Genomic DNA, 20,188 nt, shown 5'->3' on the forward strand with positions numbered 1-20,188 from the left:
GAGCCTTGTAAAGATAGGATGCTCTTTATCCTGTAGAGATGCTTACAGTTATGCATTTTGCTTCCAGTGTCCAGTATTCATAATCTGTATCATATGCTGGTTTTCAGTTTCAGGATAGCAATTGTCTTTGAGTCCCTTGGGCAGTCATTTACTCTTTCCTCTTAGTCATGTATGTAACTCCAATAAAGATCATTGGTTCAACAACTCGAACTTGGTTGTGCTCAATTTCCACTTGGCATGGGTAGATGAATATATGTTGCATCTCCCCCAAAAATGTCTCCCACAAAAAAAAAAAACACATGTTGAACCCATTAATATTTTCTGCAAACTTTTAACATAAAATGAGTATTAGAACAATGTTTTTCAACGCATGGGTAGAAATACCATTGAGGGTGGAATGAAACTCTCAGAGGGACAGGGGTTGCTTAAAACCATAAGAAAACACATATTTTTAGTGGTCTTAGAACTGAAACACCACTTCTTTTTTTTTTTTTGGTCTCCTCGTGAGTCTGCCTGCATAAACGTGCTTTGAATTATATGAAAGTTATGTAGAGTTCTTCCAGCCAGCACCTTCTACTGGGCAGTTCTGCAGCTTGTCTGCTCCCCTGAGGACACCACAGCCTGAAGGCAATACCAAGAGTTCTGCTGAACACAGGGCAACTGGTAAGGGACTCTCTCAGAGGCCCACAGCCCCTGGGAGTCCAGTGGACTTGGGACCCATAACCCCCCTAAACCCCTTGCCCACAGAATTCCACTCGCCTTCTGCCTGAGCAGATCACCAGCTTGTCTGCTCCCCTGAAGACACCAGAGCCTGAAGTCGTTCTGGGAGTTTCACTGCTGGCAGGGCAACTGGATAGAGACCTTCCCGAAGGCCCACAGCCACTGGGGGCCCAGTGCCATCATTGCCCAGGTAAGATTTATATTTTCAATTGAGGCAGTTTCTTGAGCAATAATATGTTCAGAATTAGTTAAGAGTTAATAATGTTTATTCAGCTTGATACATTTGTTTTGATCACAGATAATCTTTCTACTTTATCTGAATGAATTTTCAAACAAGCCGCTTATTTACAGATATTTTTCTAACTGTTCTGTAGAGAATATGGGATTTCTGAAATTATTATTTACCAGTATTGGTTGTGTGGATTTTTAGGAAAATTTAGAGAATATTAATGGTGTCTCTTGATGTTTTTTTTTTTTTTTTCTATTCAACTCATGGTTGTCAAAATATTCTCTTACCTTCACAAAATATTGATTCTGTTTCTTGTTTGGAACATTGGTTGGATGCAGTAATGTTTTATACTCCTTACTGTTAAAAAAAATATTTGATTTTTGACTCATCCATGAATTCTGCATTCATATTCTTTGTTTTAGAAAGGGTGCAGCACTGCACCTAGGCCTTAGCATCTGAACTGACCATTTTAGAAGAGAGTCAATTAATTAGGACCCAACTCTAGACAGGGTTGATCTAGAGTCTGTATTTCAACAGGATCGACAGTTGTAGAATTTGGAAGCATACTTTTGCTCATTATAACTTCTCCATCTGAGAAGAGACACTGTGATCCTGGTTGATATCAATACAGCCTTTATAGAATTACATTTCTACATCCTCAAATGTATATTTTATATTCCCTACAAGCTTGTTGATTGTGAGACCATAATCATAATCATCCTATTTTCACTGTGATAGGAAATACAAGACAGAGCATGACTGTTTTAGAAAGTGTCCTTTTGACTTATATATTTGATTTTTCAAAAAGATTTATTTGTTTTATGTATGTGAGTACACTGCTGCTCTCCTCAGACACTCAGGTGCCAAACCACCTCCAGTGGGATCTGTGTGACCAGTTCCACAGACTGAGGTAATTGACCTCAACAGGGGGAGGCCTCCTGGAACCAGTTGTGGAACTCTTTGCCCGAGAAAAATTATTGAGCTGTAGTTCTCTTGGCAACTTGTCTATTTTATGTTTCCTATTCTTTTTCCTATATACGAGATGTTTCTGATAGCCTAGGATAAGATCTTAAGCAAGAAGAAACCATCCCTTGAGATGGAGTCACTAACCATGCCCTCATCTCTGGGAAAACAAGCGCTTCACTTTATAAGTCATGTATAAGATAGTATTGATAGTATTTATCAATATAACTTTCCAAAAATAATATTTTATATGGCTGCATGTGTGTCATGGGAAGTAGGTTTGGGTATATTGTTTAAGAAAACATTAAATAGAAAGAAAATAGTGTAAATGTATGCTTTGAAGAATGACAGAAGAACTGGAACTAGAGGTTAAATAGTAACCGATTATGAAAATTCATTAGCTTGTTCTTGGAAATTTGCCATTAGCCTTAGATGATTTTTGTATTTTGATGTATCACATGATCATAATGATATCCGTTCTACCTGACTGCTTCATTGAATATATCTTTTTGAAGTTGTAATACTTGAATGGTTTTGTATTTTGCTGTGCCAAATGATTATTACAATGTCTGTTCTATTTTTCTTTATTGAACAGAGCTTTTCAGTGTTGTAATACCTGTTTCTCTATGCATAAAAACCCTTGCTTGAGAGCTGCAAAATACACTCAGATTCAAACTACCTCAGTGTTTGTTTCTGTTTGTCACCACCAAATCCTTACCCACCTGGCCTCAAGAACCCACATCCCAGGGACCCCCATACCCAGCTGGGGTGGTCCATGGCACACAAGAAAAGGGCATCGGATCCCATTATTAGATGCTTGTTATCGACCAGGTAGTTGCTGGAAATTGAATTCAGGACCTCTGGAAGAATAGTCAGTGCTCTTAACTGCTGAACCATCTCTCCAGCCCCTATTTATTCAATTTTTTGAGAGAGAGAGAGAGAGAGAGAGAGAGAGAGAGAGAGAGAGAGAGAGAGAGAGAGAGAGAGAGAGAGAGAGTGTAACCCTGGCTGCCTTGGAACTTTGTAGACCAGGCTGGCCTCAACTCAGAGAGATCTGCCTGCCTCTGCCTAACAAGTGCTGGGATTAAAGATGTGTGCCACCATGCCCAGCTCAAAGTATCCCTTATTAAAATTAACTTTCATTTTTAGTGTGTGTGTGTGTGTGTGAGTGTGGATTTGCTTAAATGTATTTGTGAATGCTATGCCTTCAGAATTCAGAAGAAAGCATTAGATCTGATACAACTGGAGGGAGAATCTCTTGAGCTTCTAGTGCTGTTTCCGTTCAAACCGTCTATAGCACCTCTAGAAAACTTGTCATCGAATAATTGTCCTGGTCTATATTACAAAAATGTCTCTAATTCTTTTTTATTTTTCCTTTTTTTATTGGATATAATCTTTATTTACATTTCAAATGTTTTCTTCTTTCCATGTCTCCCCTTCAGAAATCCCCCTATCCTATCCCCCTCCCCCTGCCTCTTTGAAGGTGCTCACCTACCCACCCAACCACCCACTTCTGTCTTCCCACCCTGGCATTCCCCTATGCTGGGGCATCGAGCACAATCAGGCCCAAGAGCCTCTTCTCCCACTGATGTCCAAAAAGGCAATCCTCTGCCACATATGCAGCCGAAACCATGGGTCCTTCCATGTATACTCTTTGATTGGTGGTCCAGTCCCCAGGAGCTCTGGAGGGTCTGGCCTGTTGACAATGTTGCTCCCTCCATGGGGCTATAAACCCCCTCAGCTAAATTCAGTCCCTTCTCCAATTTCTCCAATGGCTGGCTGTGAGTATTCGCCTCTGTATTTGTCAGGCTCTGGCAGAGCTTCTCAGGAGATAGCTATATCAGGCTTCTGTCAGCAAGCACTTCTTGACATTCACAGTAATGTCTGGGTTTGATGACAATATATGGGATGGATGCCTAGGTGGGGCAGTCACTGAATGGTCTTTCCTTCAGTCCCTGCTTCATACTTTGTCTCCATATTTCCTCCTTTGAGTATTTTGTTCTCCCTTCTAAGAAGCACTGAAGCATCCACACTTTGGCCTTCCTTCTTCTTGGGCTTCATATGGTCTGTGAATTGAATCTTAGGTATTCCGAACCTTTGGACTAATATCCACTTATCAGTGAGTACATATCGTGTGTGTTCTTTTGTGACTGAGATACCTCAGGCAGGATGATATTTTCAAGTTCCATCCATTTGCCTGTGATTTTCACAAAGTCATTGTTTTTAATAACTGACTAGTATTCTATTGTGTAAATGTACCACATTTTCTGTATCCATTCCTCTGTTGAGGGACATCTGGGTTCTTTCCAGCTTCTACCTATTATAAATATGGCTGCTGTGAACATAGTGGAACATCTGTCCTTATTACATGTTGGAGCATCTTCTAGGTATATGCTCAGGAGTGGTATTGCTGTGTCCTTAGGTAGTGCTATGTCCAGTTTTCTGAGGAACCACCAGACTGATTTCCAGAGTGGTTGTACCAGCTTGAAATCCCACCAGCAATGTGGGAATGTTCCTCTTTCTCCACATCCACGCCAGCATCTGCTGTCACCTGAGTTTTTAATCTTAGCCAAACTGACTGGTATGAGGTGGAATTTCAGGGTTGTTTTGATTTGCATTTCCCTGATGACTAAGGATGTTGAACATTTCTTTAGGTACTTCTTGGCAAACTGAGTTTCCTCATTTGGGAATTCTCTGATTAGCTGCTCCCCATTTTTATTAAGGTTATTTGGTTCTCAGGAGTCTAACTTCTTGAGTTCTTTGTATATATTGGATATTAGCCCTCTATCAGATGTAAAGATCTGTTCCCATTCTGTTGGTTGCCATTTTATCCTATTGGCATTGTCCTTTGCCTTACAGAAGCTTTGCATTTTTTTAAATTTAATTTTATTTGTAATTCATCTTTACACTCTGTATTCCATTCCCCAACCCTCCCCATCCACCCTCCAACTACTCCACATCTCCTCCCTACTCCACCCCTTCTCCACATGGATGCTCCCATACCCCCACCCCATCTGACCTCTAAACACCTTGGGGCCTCCTGTCTCTTGGGGGTTAGGTGCATCATCTCTGAATGAACACAAACCTGGAAGTCCCCTACTGTATGTGTGTTGTGGGCCTCATATCAGCTGGTGTATGCTGGCTGTTTGGTGGTCCAGCATTTGAAAGATCTTGGGGGTCCAGATTTATTAAGATTACTGGTCCTCCTGTAGGACTCTGGGGAGCCTTAGTTTACGGGGACCCCCTGAGTGAACCACGTGGAGCAGGGATCGATGCAAAAAGCAAGAGGAATTTATCGTTCCAGTGCACTGGGGTCGTCCCAGACCCAAAGGAGAGTCAGTGACCCCCAGCATCATTTCGACGAGTTTTTATATGGTTTTCAGGGGCAGAATAGAGCATCAGCAACTAAGCACAATATGATTGGCAGTACAGTGCACCCTTTAAACTGACTGGTCTTTAGGGAATGAGGTGACCCAGACTTCCCTTGTCTGAAGGTGGGCAAGGGTCTATCCTGCAGAATGTGTCCCCACTTGAGGTGGTTCCTGCCCTGTGGTCTGAGGAATGTTAATTAGCCTCTCCTTTCCAGTAACTGCCTGCTGCTGTTACAAGTCCATGCTTTATTAGCAAACCATCCCTAATGTGACTTGTGCCAGGAATGGGTAGCAGGTCCAAACAAAATTGATGCTGTGCAACAAATGTAGATGGGCTTTCTTTTTTCCTTTTCTTTCTTTCTTTGTGGTGCAGGTGTGCTGATGACCATTCCTCTGTGCTAAAGAAAAGGGACAACCCTGAACATTTGTAATAAACCTTGCTGCTGATTTCTGAAAAGCCAGAGAAATCTTGGGTGTTCGTGGGAAATATCTACACATGGAATAGCTGGATGTCTTCAATTAAATCTATGTGAGAAGAGGCTATATAGAGATCTGGGCAATTTTACACTAATTACATAACAGATATAATTGTTCTTAACAGGGTTCACCTCAACTACCTGTTTCACCTGTTTGTCCATGATGAGCAGTGGCCTCTGGGCCTTCTGTGTGATAGAAGTAGAATGTTTCTCCTAATCATATGTGCTGTCTTTAATGAGTTTTTAAAACTGTATAGGAGAATTTTGTTTTAATAAATAAAAACAAATGAGTTTAATGTTTATATGTAGAAACTCAATAAAAAACATGTCTAATCTACCAGGCTGAACCTTTCATACCTTATCTCACCATATGTGAAATAATGGCCAATTATATGGCTAATATATTTTTTAAATCACTCCTATTTGTCTGTCTGTCTGTCTATTTATTTATTTTATGTGCATTGGTTTTTGCCTGCATGTATGTCTGTGTGAGGGTGTCAGATCTTAATCTAGAGTTATAAACAGTTGTAAGCTGCCATGTGGTTGTTGGGAATTGTACCAGGGTCCCCTCAAAGAGCATCCTAACCTCTGAGCCATCTCTCTAGTCCCTGCACAGCTCGTATTTAACCATTTGGTAAAACTGCAGAGGTTTCCTTTGGAATCTTTCTTGAGAGCACCTTAAATCTGATAAAATTTGCATGATTTTTCCATGTTTTTGTTGGCATCTCAAGAAATATAAGTATAGCAGAAATTATGTGGTACATTTTCATGATTTATCAATATTTTAGCTAGCTTTAATTACAAAGCTTTGGTCAATACTTTTTGTCTATGTTTCTATATGCACTACCTGTGTGATCCAACTGACTTGGATTTTCTTTGTATGAAGAAATGTCTGTATTAAACTATGGGTAAATTTAAGGTGCAAGTCACATAAAGTATGAAGTGTGTTTTGTGTGTATCTACTGAATATATATAACAGTATAACAAAAGGGCTACCCAAAGACATAAATAAATTCACCATAGGTGTTATGGTAGTGTCTTAGTTACTGTTATATTGCAGTGTAGAAACACCATGACCAAGAAAACTCTTATTAAAAGAGAGCACTTAATTAGGGACATGCTTTCAGTTTCAGAGAAATAGGCCATCATTGTCATTCCAGTTGAGGCAGCACCCAGATAGGCATGATGCTGGAACTGCAGCTGAAAACTTTATGTCCTGATCCTATAGGAAGAGAGGGAGACACTCAGCCTGCCATGGGCTTTTGAATCCAGAGCCCAACACTCTGAACATTAAGGATATTTAGCTTGATACCTATCAGGTGCTGTATACTGTATATAGTTTGTATTCAAGAAAGTGATAGCGACCCTGACTGTGTTCAGGACCTCCTGGCTCTCGTCTGTCCTATTAACTACTTGGATCCTATGCTCATGGGCCTCTGATTGGGAGACAAAGAAGGGCAGAAGAACATTCCAGTCCTATTAGCTTGTCTGAGAAGAACCATAAGTATTTTTAATGTCAGCTCCCTTCCAGATTTTAAACTAGAAATCCTAGACAGGGGACTTTATGTAAAAGGTAGAAGCATGTAAAGGATGGATTATTCATCACATGAGTACCCTTTTGCCTGGTCTCCATGAAATGGAAAATGGCCTCTTCTCAGTTGAAGACATGAACACACTGTGTCACAGGATACATTCTGTTCAGAAATTCAGTGTTGGTAAAGTTGAACTACAATGATTATCACTTGAGTGGAAAGTTTCGATGTTACAGATGGTGGTAACAATAGTACTCCACCTGAATATAGTCACAGGCAAGGACCATGAAGTTATGTGCTAGGTGAAAATGCCCTGTTTTTCTCTTAAAAATTTAGACCTACTGGGCAGTACAGTAGCACTGACCCTGACGGTGCTCCCCACATCCACTCTGGTGAGCCCAACCTAAGAGCAGGAGCTTGGGAGAATGTACCCCCTGGTGCAGGCACTTGTCTGCCCTCTTTTCCTCCTAGTCCCTCTCTGGTTTTGCTCCTGGCTGGCTGCAGCATTAAGTGAGCTAACAGGGGGAGTGCTGAAGAGCTCACCCTGGTTGTGTGGATATCAGAGGGCAGGTGAGCTGACTAACACAGCTACAACCCATGCCTAGATCCAGGACTTTGAGTTGGCCCACCACATCTACTCTATCTATGAACTTCTGGACCACTCCTGAAGATCTAAAGAGACTGTTCCTGGAGATCTAAAGCTGCAGGATCTTCATGACATAAAGCAACAACAGGGTATGCAAGATATGTCCCAGTGAGGGTCTAGTATTGATAGAGTAGCAGAAAACAGAGGCTTCAAACTAGACCAATGACTCACTGCAGTGAACATTTGCAAGTAAAGATGTGTGGACAAAAGTATATACACTGTGACAAACTGTGACAGCTTTCAAGACAAAATGGGTTTTTCGCTTTGTTTTTTGTTTGTTTGTTTGTTTGTTTTATTGGTTTTTTTTTTTTTTTTTTTGTGGGAGAGTTCCAAGGCCAGAATGTAGATGCGAAGTGATGGGGAAATGAGTGGGGTTGTGTTGCATGCTGGGGAATTCACAAGAATCAAATAAAAGGTGAAAAAAAAAAAGGGCACAGATGTGCCCATTTTTTCTAAACATCACAATGCTGATCATGAATCTCCTGTCCATGTAACTTTAAGTATTATAAATTTATGGCAACATTTTATACTGTTACTAATGGAAACTGCATCTTTGTGACTGTTGGCAAACACTGACTCAGGAAAGTACAATGCCTCTTATAGGTATATTGACTTTGATGGAAATTAAATAGGTTAATGGAACACCATCTAACAGGATATATAATCGCATGACAAAGTACTGTGTTCAGTCTTAAAATAAACTGGGTTTCTTGATTTAAGCTAAGAGAGCATGGGCATTGATGTCTTAGGAAAATCATGAAATGTAGGGTCATTAAACTTCATGAGAGTCAGATAAAAATAAAAATGCTGTATATTTTGAGTCATGAAGAAGCAGGATGTAGGAAGTTTAGGTTCCATCACATATACAGTTACGATGAGCCAGCAGATAGTACCATTTGTGTATTATAGTGTATAGATGACAATGTCAAGTTTTAGTATCAAGACATGTGTATGTTCTCATGTATAAGTTACAATAAATTTAACTCTGTAATACTTGATATGATACTTATCCAAATCACATTAATAGATATTGTGTGCTTTTTCTTGTTTTCCAGATAAGGTCTGACTCTTTACCCTTCTGGTCTGGAACATTCTTGGTATTCCAGGCTGGCTTTAAACTCACAAAGACCTACCTGTCTCAGTTTAAAGGCATTGCACCATTAGTCTGTATGATACATATTTTTAAAATATCATGATAGCTTCTAAATTGTATATTATTTAAAATAATAATTTGTCTAGAATTACATTTGAGCCTGGTCTACAAAGTGGGTTCCAGGACAGCCAGGGCTATACAGAGAAACACTGTCTCGAAAAAACAAAACAACAACAACAACAAAAAAATCAGATGTCTCCTTAAAAGTCATCTTTTAACTGTAGCTGCTACTCAAATGAAATATGTTATACTCTTATTCTAAGATGCAGGGGCTGTGGCACAATTACCACAAAATCAAATTAAATCCAGAATGAAATATACAAACACTTTAGTATTTTATGACATAAGGCCCACAGCCTTGTTCAGTTTAATTCTTACTCTGCCATGTAGAGTACAAACAACTTGTTTCAGAATCTCAAGCCAGTTAGTTGGATTCCATACCTGTCATTATCCTTGGCAGTTATCCCATGATCCTGGGCAACTCCAATATAGTGGAGTTTCTACTACAACTGGGGCTTCATATTCATCAATATCCTCCCCTCGGGGAACCTCTGACCCAGCCACACAACGCCAAACCTCAGCTTCTCTCCATGAACCCTTCAAAGCCAGTGCTATGTGAGAGACTTAATTGGACAAGTTCTGCTACAAGATGCACATGCAGACTTGACCCCTCCCTAGAACAAATTTATAGAATGACTCTCTCTCTTTCTCTAAACTGTGGTCCAACTACTCCAACAATTGCTGCCTCTGCACAGAAGGTGTAAGAATCCAGTAATTGTTCAGTTCCAAGAATGAATGTCTCCGCTGACCCTCAGAAGTAGGTTCTATGCCAGTGAAGGAATGACTTTTTAGAGAGGTGAGAGCAAGCAGGCAAAGAGCAAAAACTCCCTTCTTCCACATTCTGATATAGGCCACCAGCAGAATGTGTGGCTCAGATTAAAGTGGGTCTTTTCACCTCCAAAGACTTGGACTAAGGGTGTGTCTTTCCACCTCAAAGATACAGATTAAAGGTGTGTCTTTCCAACTCAAAAATATGGATTAGAAGTAGATCTTCTCACTTCAAAGTTAAGCAAAAATTTCTCACAGGTGTGCCCCTCTATTTTTAGAATTTAATTACAGATGAAGTCAAAGAATAGCCATCTCAAGTATCAATATCCTAATACAGTACTTTGGCACTATAGTAAATACTCCCCTTTCTTTTTTCAGTACTTAAAAATGATCTTCCAGGGCACCACTGAGGAAGCCTAAGCTCTACATGAGCGTGCACATATTGTCTTGTTCATAAGGCATCTCTTTAAAGTGCCATCGTTTCTTGATAGTTGTACAAATGGACTCAAACATTCAATTAAGTTGAATATGTCTTTATTAATACATTTTCCTGAGTTTTACTTAATGGTATTTCTAATAGGTCTACAATATTAGCATTGGATAAAAAGGAGTCAACAAAATACAATTCACTTCTTGGGGCTTATAGGATGGAATTTCTATGGCATGCAGGACATAAGGAGAGCATGATGACAGTATTAGTCCATAGGCAGTAGTGTACTGAGAGGCTTTGCTCTTTTACTGAATCATGGATGCTAAGCATGAGTTTAGAGCCATGCATGGACACAGCCCAACTTGACAATATCTATCACTGACAGTTTTGTAACTGTATTTTCATTCTTCTCCCTATAGACCTCTCACTAAGGCCTAGGTACAGTGCCGCACCCTTTCTAAAACAAAGAATAGGGAATGCAGAATTCACGGATGATTCAAAAGTCAAATAGTTCAGGTCAGGTAGTGGTGGCGCATGCCTTTGATCCCAGCACTTGAGAGGCAGAGACAGACAGATTTCTGAGTTCAAGACAGCCTGGTCTACAGAGTGAATTCCAGGACAGCCAGGGCTACACAGAGAAACCCTGCCTCGAAAAACACAGAAAAAAAAAAAAAGGCAAATAGATCTTTTTTAACAGTAAGGAATATAAAACATTACTAATTCAACTAATGTTTCACACAAGAAACAGAATCAATATTTTGTGTAGTTATGAGAATATTTTGACAATCATGAAGTAAACAGAAAAAAAACATCAAGAGACAGTGTTAAGAGACAGTGTTAATATTCTCTAAATTTTTCTAAAAATCAATACAACCAATACAGGTGAATAACTATTTCAGAAATCTCATATTCTCTACAGAATAGTTAGAAAAATATCTCTAAGTAAGTGGCCTGTATGAAAATTCATTCAGATGAAGTAGAAAGATTATCTGTGATCAAAACAAATGTATTAAGCTGAGTAAACATTATACTAACTCTTCACTAATTCTGAACATATTATTGCTAAAGGAATTGCCTCAACTGAAAATATGAATCTTACCTGGGTAAATATGCCACTTGCATTTGGCAGGTAATGGCCAGCATACAGGAGGCAGAGGCAGGCAGATCTCTTTGAGTTTGAGGCCAGCCTGGTCTACAGAACTAGTTCCAGAACAGCCAAGACTAGACAGAGACACCCTAAATTGAACCCCTTACCCCCCAAAAAAGAAAGAAAAAGAAAAGAAATTTTGAATCTTATAAGTTCTCCTCTGCTTCACTGTTTCAGCTCAAACCTAAACAGGATTTTAGGTTGCATAAATAATTACAATTTTTGATTCTTTTTCAAAAAACAGAAAATGACAGTTTACATACTGGCTCTGTCATGAACCAGAAATTTAAACCTGGGGGCTGGAAGTAAAGGGCACTTGCTATTCCTGCAGAGAAACCTATTTTAATTTTCTCTACACATAAGGCAGCTCATTACAGTGACTGATTCTAGTACCAAGGATTTGGTGCCATCCTCAGGCATCCACAGGCACCATGCAGGCATCTAGTGTACAGAAAAACATGGAAATGAACATTCACAGTTAGATAAAAAAATTTTTTTTGAAAAAAAGATATGGAAACCAGTCCATCTCAAGCTCACTTCAAAAACACTATGTAATGCCTACCTTCCTCACTAATATATAAGGACACAAATCCATCCTCTGTAGGAACTGAGAATCAATGCATTTCTTTGATCACTACTTACAATGAAATCTCTCAGAACTGTAGCCTTAATTAAGTCCATGAAAATTTATATCCCCACAATAATAACTGAGGGAAGGTACACTGGAACAAGACTCTGTATGTATGTGACAAGACATAAAGACTTGATTCTGGTTACCAGAGAAGGGAAAAAAAAAACACAATTTAAATGATATTACCAGAGGCAGAAAATTAAAAGAATGAACAGTTTCAACATAAAAACAATTTTCAAAGAAATCTAGACACAATACCAACCCGGGGTACGTTTACTGGAGAAGCAGCCATTTCTCTCTGTCACTCTTCTCTGATTTTCTGTCTCAGGAACAAAGACTGGAACTCTTGTTGAACTTCCACATTGAGAAGTCAAAAATACAAAATTAAATTAATCCAACTGTGTTACAGACTATGTCAAACCACATAAAAAGACCCCAAAATCAAAATGATACTCGAGATCTTGTCAACACTCCTACACAGAAGAGAGTGTGGAAGGATATATTTAGAGTGGGAGGGAAAAAAACTGTGAACTTTATCACTGAACATTGACTCATAAAATTCATGGCCAAGTAAGTGTACTTGAAGAAAGTTGTAAAATATCATAGACACAGTTCAACAAGGTTTTTTTTTTTCTTTAAAGAAGCTTTTGTTTATTTTTTTTTTAGTATATGCATTACAGGAAACAAAACACAAGAAAGCAAGAACAAAGTCACCCAGTCAGAAGCAGCTCAGCTTGATGTGTAGTTCTAGATCCTGCAAGCTTACACACACTTGGGTAATTGAGATTATACAGTATATACCATGCTTTCCCCACATTGTGAATATTCACCAATTAAAAAACCCACACTACACAAGGATTTTGATAACCAAGAATACACCATGCCATCTCAATCTGTCAGACAAAATTGTAATCCTGTCTTCCTTGGCAACAGAAATTTCATAGAAGACAAAAATGGCAGCAGGCCTCTAGATAGATGTACTGGCAAAGTTACAATTAAATTCTGCATTCGCTCAGTCTCAGCTTACAAGGAAACACAAAGCAACAGACCACACTAAGTATAGCATTCCTAAGCTTATCACCAGATCGATATACTAGCATATGTAGAAGGGATCTTCCCACTCAACAAATGTATTCCACACCGAGCAGCTTGGAGACACACCTACGGCAGGGGCTCTCAGGATGTCAGTCTCAACACACCTGCAGACCTCGCCCTGTGAACCTGTGTCCCTCCAGTCAGCCTAGCAACATGAATTTCCCCACACTGTACAGACATGGCTTAGCAGTTCCATGTTCAAGAGGAACCCTTTTGTCAATTCCACCATAGCCACTAGCTCTACTCTTAACCATGTGTTCTCCTTTAGGATGTAACATTCAGATGACGACTATGCATAATGAACACAAGATTTTACCAAGATGCACATAGGGCCCCTGGGTACAGCTGTCCTCTGGACAGAGGCACTAGCAGCCTTTCCCTCAGCCATCCTCTTCCCTGCACAACTCCTAAGTGAAGATGAAGCTAGTGAGAGGATTAACTAAGGCCACACCCAGAAGACAGCCCTCCCCAAAGATTAGCCTGGCCTTTAGTGACTCTTGCTACTTCTAACATCCTTTAGGCACTGGGACTTACCTCTACTACCTGGCAACATTAACTGAAATGCACACCCAACCAATGGCTAGACAACTTGAACCAACTAACAGCTACAGTGCCTTTTTCTGAGCACTAATCTTTGCCCTAGCCAACCTCCATCACCTAGTAACAGCAACTGCTCAAAGGCCAAGGTTAACCTTCATTTCCCCAGTGTGACCATTCCTATAACAAAATAATCCTTAACAAAGTGGGGTCAGCCCTCTATTTTACATGTATGCAATACTGTATGCATGTGCACATGTGCTACTGCACTTGTGTGGAGGCTAAAGACAAGCTGTGAATCACTTTTATCAAGTGGATCCTGGAAATCAAACTCAGGTCACCAGCTTAGTGGCAAGCACCTTTACATGCTGAGTCACCCTACCAATCTGTTATGTACACTTTTTCACTGTTTTGAGACAAAGTCTATAGCCCTGGCTGACCCAGAACAGAGATTCACCTGCCTTTGCCTAGAATTAAAGGCATGCATTACCACATCAGGTCTATCATGCACCTAAAAGACTGGAGACCAGATGTTCCCAGTAAGCACTTCGGTTTCCCCAGCATGTGTACACCACAGTGAATACACTGCACACCTAACAAAGGCTGTGGTCAGAAACTGCCTTCTCAACAGTAAGGTTCTGGTCGAGCCCCTCTTCCAGTTCTCTCCCACCAGGGGCCATGTCATGATTTTGTGGAATATTAACAATTTCACTTCCTAAGTGGTTTTAAGGTTTTTTTTTCCTACAAATTTAACATAATTTATAAATATGTCTTTTCACTAACTCTACTTTGTCACACACTGGCACCTTTACAGTCTAGGAAGACTGGGTGCTGCAAATTTGGATCTATGTTTCCTATACATTGCAAAGTAAGATGCACAGATATAAGCAACAATGGATAGCCTTGCATTACCAAACTTGCATTAGCATTAGGCTCTTCACTCATTTTCTTTCTTCCTCCCTCCTAGACCTGCGCAAGCAAGGCTGCATTGCTCAGAAGCGGTTTCTCTTTCTAGTTCCAAAAGACAGCACTTCACCATGAGTTAAACAGAATCTACAACACGTATTATTTACTATGTCTACTTTTAACATACTTTGTGCACTTCTAAACACCTAGAAGGACTAGATGTTTCAGATGAGGACATGAATTTGTCCCCTATATACATAGTAGTGCTGAAACCACACACATGTAACTAGTTAGATCTCAATGTGTCTTCTGGTGAGGTCTTTCTGGTCTCCGACCTTTTTTCCCCTTCAGCCCAACTTGTGTCCCATGACACAGGCACCCTTCACTTGGATGATACACTTTCACAACTCTTCAGAAGAGAACCTTGCTATGAACTAACAGAGTATACAGAATGTGTGAGTTTACTAACTACTTTTGTCATACATTGGCAACCTCTTTAATACCTAGAGACTAGATATCATAGGACTCGTTTGTTCACTATGTACAATATATACAGCATAGCAAAGTTACATGAGATGCGCACAACACACAGGGGGATGGGTAAGCTAGAAATGTCTAGCACACAAATGGAATCTTTTTGCAGTTCCTTCCCTCCCACCTCCTCAATCCACTGACAAGCACAGCTGGTAGGCTGTTCTCAGAGGCGGGCTAACAATTCTACTTCTACACACAGCATTTCTCCAGTTTAAAAAACTATATACACAAAATATTATTGTACTACCTGTACATTTAAGTGTATCAAGCACTTTCAGATATCTAAAAGACTAGATGTTTCATGTAAGAACTTATCTGCTATTGACATGGCACTGGTAAATAAAACTGTATGCAAAGCAATGGTTATTATCTGAGGTATCTTCTAAATATAACCATTTGGGCTTCGACCCACTTTCTTGTCCCTTCAAACCAATAGACAAATATAGGTATGTGTAATGCTTAGATACAGCTGAGCAAATCCTATCCCCAAGCCATTTACAGAACAAAATTCTCTATGAATTTTAACGGTGTATACTATGTGCTAAATTTACTACATTGTCATACATTGGCAACCTCTTTAACATCCAGAGTCTAGATGTTGAAAATTTAGACATATTTGTCCACTATATACAGTATACACACAGCAAAACAAAATGCAAGAATATAAAAATGGCATCTGAAAAGGTCCCATACACACACACACACTACATGGCCGTTGTCACTGCCTCCCAGCACCTCCTCCAAACCCCGGAGCAAGTAAAGACAGCACTGCTCAGAGGGGCTCATCACCCCACTCCCCAAAGACAACGACTCATGAGTGTTTGCATAAAGATATTTACAAAGTGATATTTCACTACCTCTACATTTAACATACGTTGGGCACTTCTAAACATCTAGATAGACCAGATGTTTCAAGTAAGGACTGTTGTCCACTATGTACACAGCAGTCAGTAACCGGGCACACGTGACGAGAGTAATTAAAACTTTAACACAAAATGTAAAAAAAAAAAAAAAAAGTATTGTTCTACTAACTCTACTTTGTCATACACTGGCAACCTCTTTAACATCTAGAGTGACTAGATGTTGTAAATTAGGACCCCTTTGTCCTTTACATACACTATGTACACAGAAAAGCCAAACAAAATGGGATAGTGGGGATAGTGGTTCCTTTCCACCCACGGACCACAGTAGCTTAGAGCTCTGGATTTCCTTCTGGGAACCAGGGCACAAACACAATGCGGTCAACTCAGGAGAGGTTTGGCTTTTCTTCTCCAAACAATAATTCAAATGAATCCTAACAAGGTATTTACAGCATGTTGTACTACTTATAAAATATGGCAGGCACTTCAGAGCAGCTAGATCCCCCCAAAACCTGGTACTTCCAAACACACTCAAATACACACACACAGGCACACACGCAAACATGGTGTGGGGGGTAAGAAATGAGGACTAAAATGCACACACAATACAATAGGATAAAAAAGAGAGAGACACGTCTTCTTCACACGACCAATCTGGCTCCGGGCCTCTTCCTCCTCCTGCTGGATCCTCTAAGGTACTGAACAAACAGGGACGAGTGTCGCTCCTGGGTCTTTCTAGAGGCGGCCTAAACAATTCCACTTCAAAGTCACTTGCAGAAGACGTGTCCACGATCTTCTTTTTATGGCGACTGGGTATCCACGTCATCTCCTACCTCTCCTTTACCCTGCGTCGGCAATCTCTACAGTTAGACGTCCAGATTTAGCCAGAAGTCTAAAAAGGGTCGGGGGAAAGGTTGAGAGCAGCTTTTTCATATTATATACACAGGCCTTCTACGGCGACAGCGTTTCCGATTGGCCGCTTGCGGTTGTCGCGTCTCGGCTTCTCTCTGGTGGAGGGAAGACTCGCGGCCCAAGGATCGATCGTTCCTCTCGCCGTGATTCGGGGCCCCGCTCACCTTCGTCCAGGTCCATCCAGGCCTCGGTTCATCCAGGTCTGCGTGCTCGGCCACGGGCGGGCCTCCCATCCCGTGCCGGCGATGGCAGAGTGTTCTTGCTCAGACCCGCCGCCTCAGGCCGCAGAAGCCCCGAAGGCCCAGCCTTGGCCTTAAGGTGGCCACCATTCTTCCCACCACGCCACGCTCGCCGCCACTTTTGAGGCGTCCTCGAAGGCCTGGCTGGGGCTCCTCGTGGGCCCGGCCCTGGAGAGCAGGGCGCCGGTGGAGTCGGGGAGGCCGCCGCCATGCAGGCGCATCGTTGGCAGGGCAAGAGTCGCTGCGGAATGGCCGCGTGGCTTGGCCGGTGGCTGCCTCGAGGGCGAGGGCTCCTGGCGTCCGCAGGGTAGGGACCGAGGCTGCTCCCGGGCCCCTCCGGCTCACCCGGCGCAGGCCGAGGCCGTGAGGGGCCCGGGGCGAAGAAGGCCGCACTCCCGAGCTCGCTGTGCTCTCTGCCGGAACTCTCAACAAGGTTTTGTGATAAACTCCTAAAGGTACTAGGGAAAAAAATGTTACTAGGATCATCAAGTAAAGAGCACGTATGTTATCCCTATGCCAACATACTGTGCAGGGAAAACCAAACAGCATTAGCAAGAACACTGTACAGAGGAATGCCCTCGCCAGGCTTATGGAATCCAGAACCATAAGATTAAGATAAAGAGACTGGCAAGGTGGTGGTGGCACACCCCTTTAATCCCAGTACTCGAAGACACAGACAGGAGGATTTCTGTGACTTTGAGGCTAGCCTGATCTATAGATCAAGTCTCAGGATAGCCAAGATTACACACAGAGAAACCCTTTCTTGAAAAATCAAAGAGGAGGAGGAGGAATGTAAACCAGAAAAAAATTGACCGCAAAGGAGAAAAAGGGAGAAAAGAAAGACACCAAGTTCATTCCTAATGATAGAAGTCCCCACAGACATCAGGGGAAAATATAAGACTTGATATAATACAAAACTATTTTCCAGCCCACGGCTCTAGCAGAATCCTACTGCTCTACCAGAGGCCACAGTGGTACAGGAGTCCCACATAAGACCTGCCTGCAGACATCCAATGTTTCCTCAGAGCCCAATCAGCTTGCCAAACAGTATCCCCTGAAAACTGTCACATGGACACAAGAAAATCATACAAATCAAAACGAAATGTAACAAAAGAGTATTCCTTGGGGTGTCACAAGACCTGATCATATTTCATAATACAGAGGCACAAGAACAAAGACAGCATGGTCCAGCACATTCAGAAACATGTAGAACATTGAACAGAGAACCCAGAAATAAACACAGCAGAGAGGTAAAGTATGACAAGAATGTCAAAGATGAAGCCAAGGAAAGAGTCTTTGAACGTTTGTGCTGAGAAAAATGATTGTCCACGCAGAGAAGAGCATTATTAGATCCACCCTATACAAAAATTAATACGAACTACTTCAAAGAGCTTCCTGGAAAATTTGAAATGTTGCAAATACTAGAAGAAAACACGATGAAATGCAATTCAGAAAAAGCAAACAGTGTCCTAAAGTGATTTCAGGAACACAGAAAATAACCAGGAAAAAAAAATGACAATGAGATTTCATGGAATACAAAGCTGCAAAGGTCAGAGAAGCACACAAAGAATGGTAGCTAAGAATGAATGGTAGCTAAGAAAGTGAAGTTGAAATAAACGCCTAGCAACGTTTTATACATACGTGTGTGTGCGTGTGTCTTTCTACTTCAAATTAATCAAAAATCCCTCAAAAAAAGAAAGAAAGAAATAAAGTAAGAAAGAAAGAAAGAGAAAAGGAAAGAAAGAGAGAGAGGGAGGGAGGGAAAGAGGGAGGGAGGGAGGGAGGGAGGAAAGGAGGAAGGAAAGAAGGAAGGAAGGACGGACAGACAGACGGACTCTATTTTTGGGTTTTAGTTCCAGATATAGTCAAGCTTATATCCAAAAATATTGATCACACCTTGATACCCAAAGCAGATAAAGACAAATAGAACAAAGGTAAAAATTACTGACCAGTTGCCAGAATGGATATGGAAAAGAGATTCTAAGAAATGTGGGAATTGAACTCAAGTTGACTTCATGTCAAGATACAGGACTATTTAAACTCCTATAAGTCAACCAATTCAAGGCACAAAATATGTAGACTGAGTGAGAAAAGAAACAGCCATGTCAGTAGACCCATGAAAAGCCTGTGACAAAATAGCACATGGGCTTAGTACAGGAGTTCTGAAGAATGTGAGAACAGAAGGAACATACTTCAGCATAATGAAGACAATGAGCAAAAACCTGAACCTGATATTACACAAAATGAGAACAGCTGTTCTCGTTCTGCTCTAATCAGAACAGAGACAAGGGTGCCCTATCCCCTCCACACTAAAGTGCATTATTCCTTCCCCAGAGCAAGAACAGAGAGAAAAATGTTAAATTGAAATTCAAGAAAAATGTCAAGAAGAAAATTCAGAAGGTAAGTGTCTTAGTCAGGCTCATTATTGCTGTAATGAAACACCTTGACCAAAAGCAATTTGGGAGTCGGGCGTGGTGGTACACGCCTTTAATCCCAGCACTCGGGAGGCAGAGGCAGGGGGATTTCTGAGTTCGAGGCCAGCCTGGTCTACAAAGTGAGTTCCAGGACAGCCAGGGCTATACAGGCTAAACCCTGTCTTGAAAAAACAAACAAACAAAAAAAGCAATTTGGGGAAGAAAGGGTTTATTTGGCTCAAATTTCCATATCACTGTTAATCATTGAAGGAAGCTAAAATAGAATCTCATATAAGGTAGGAACATAGAAACAGAAATTGATCCAGAAGCTATGGAGAAGTGCTGCTTACTGGCTTACACCTCATGGCTTGCTCAGTCTGCTTTCTTATAGAATCCAGGATCTCCAGCCCAGGGATGGCATTACCCACAATGGGCTGGGCCCTTGTAAAATTGAAAATATGTTACATACATTCTCAGTCCAAGAGAAAAGTATTGGGGCACAGTTATAATCCAATCAAAAGAAAACAAAACTCCAACATCTGAGATCCAAACAGGATTTTCTGAG

Source organism: Mus caroli, unplaced genomic scaffold, assembly GCF_978045245.1.
Source record: "Mus caroli unplaced genomic scaffold, Mus_caroli_1 scaffold_18, whole genome shotgun sequence".
Lineage (NCBI taxonomy): Eukaryota > Metazoa > Chordata > Mammalia > Rodentia > Muridae > Mus > Mus caroli.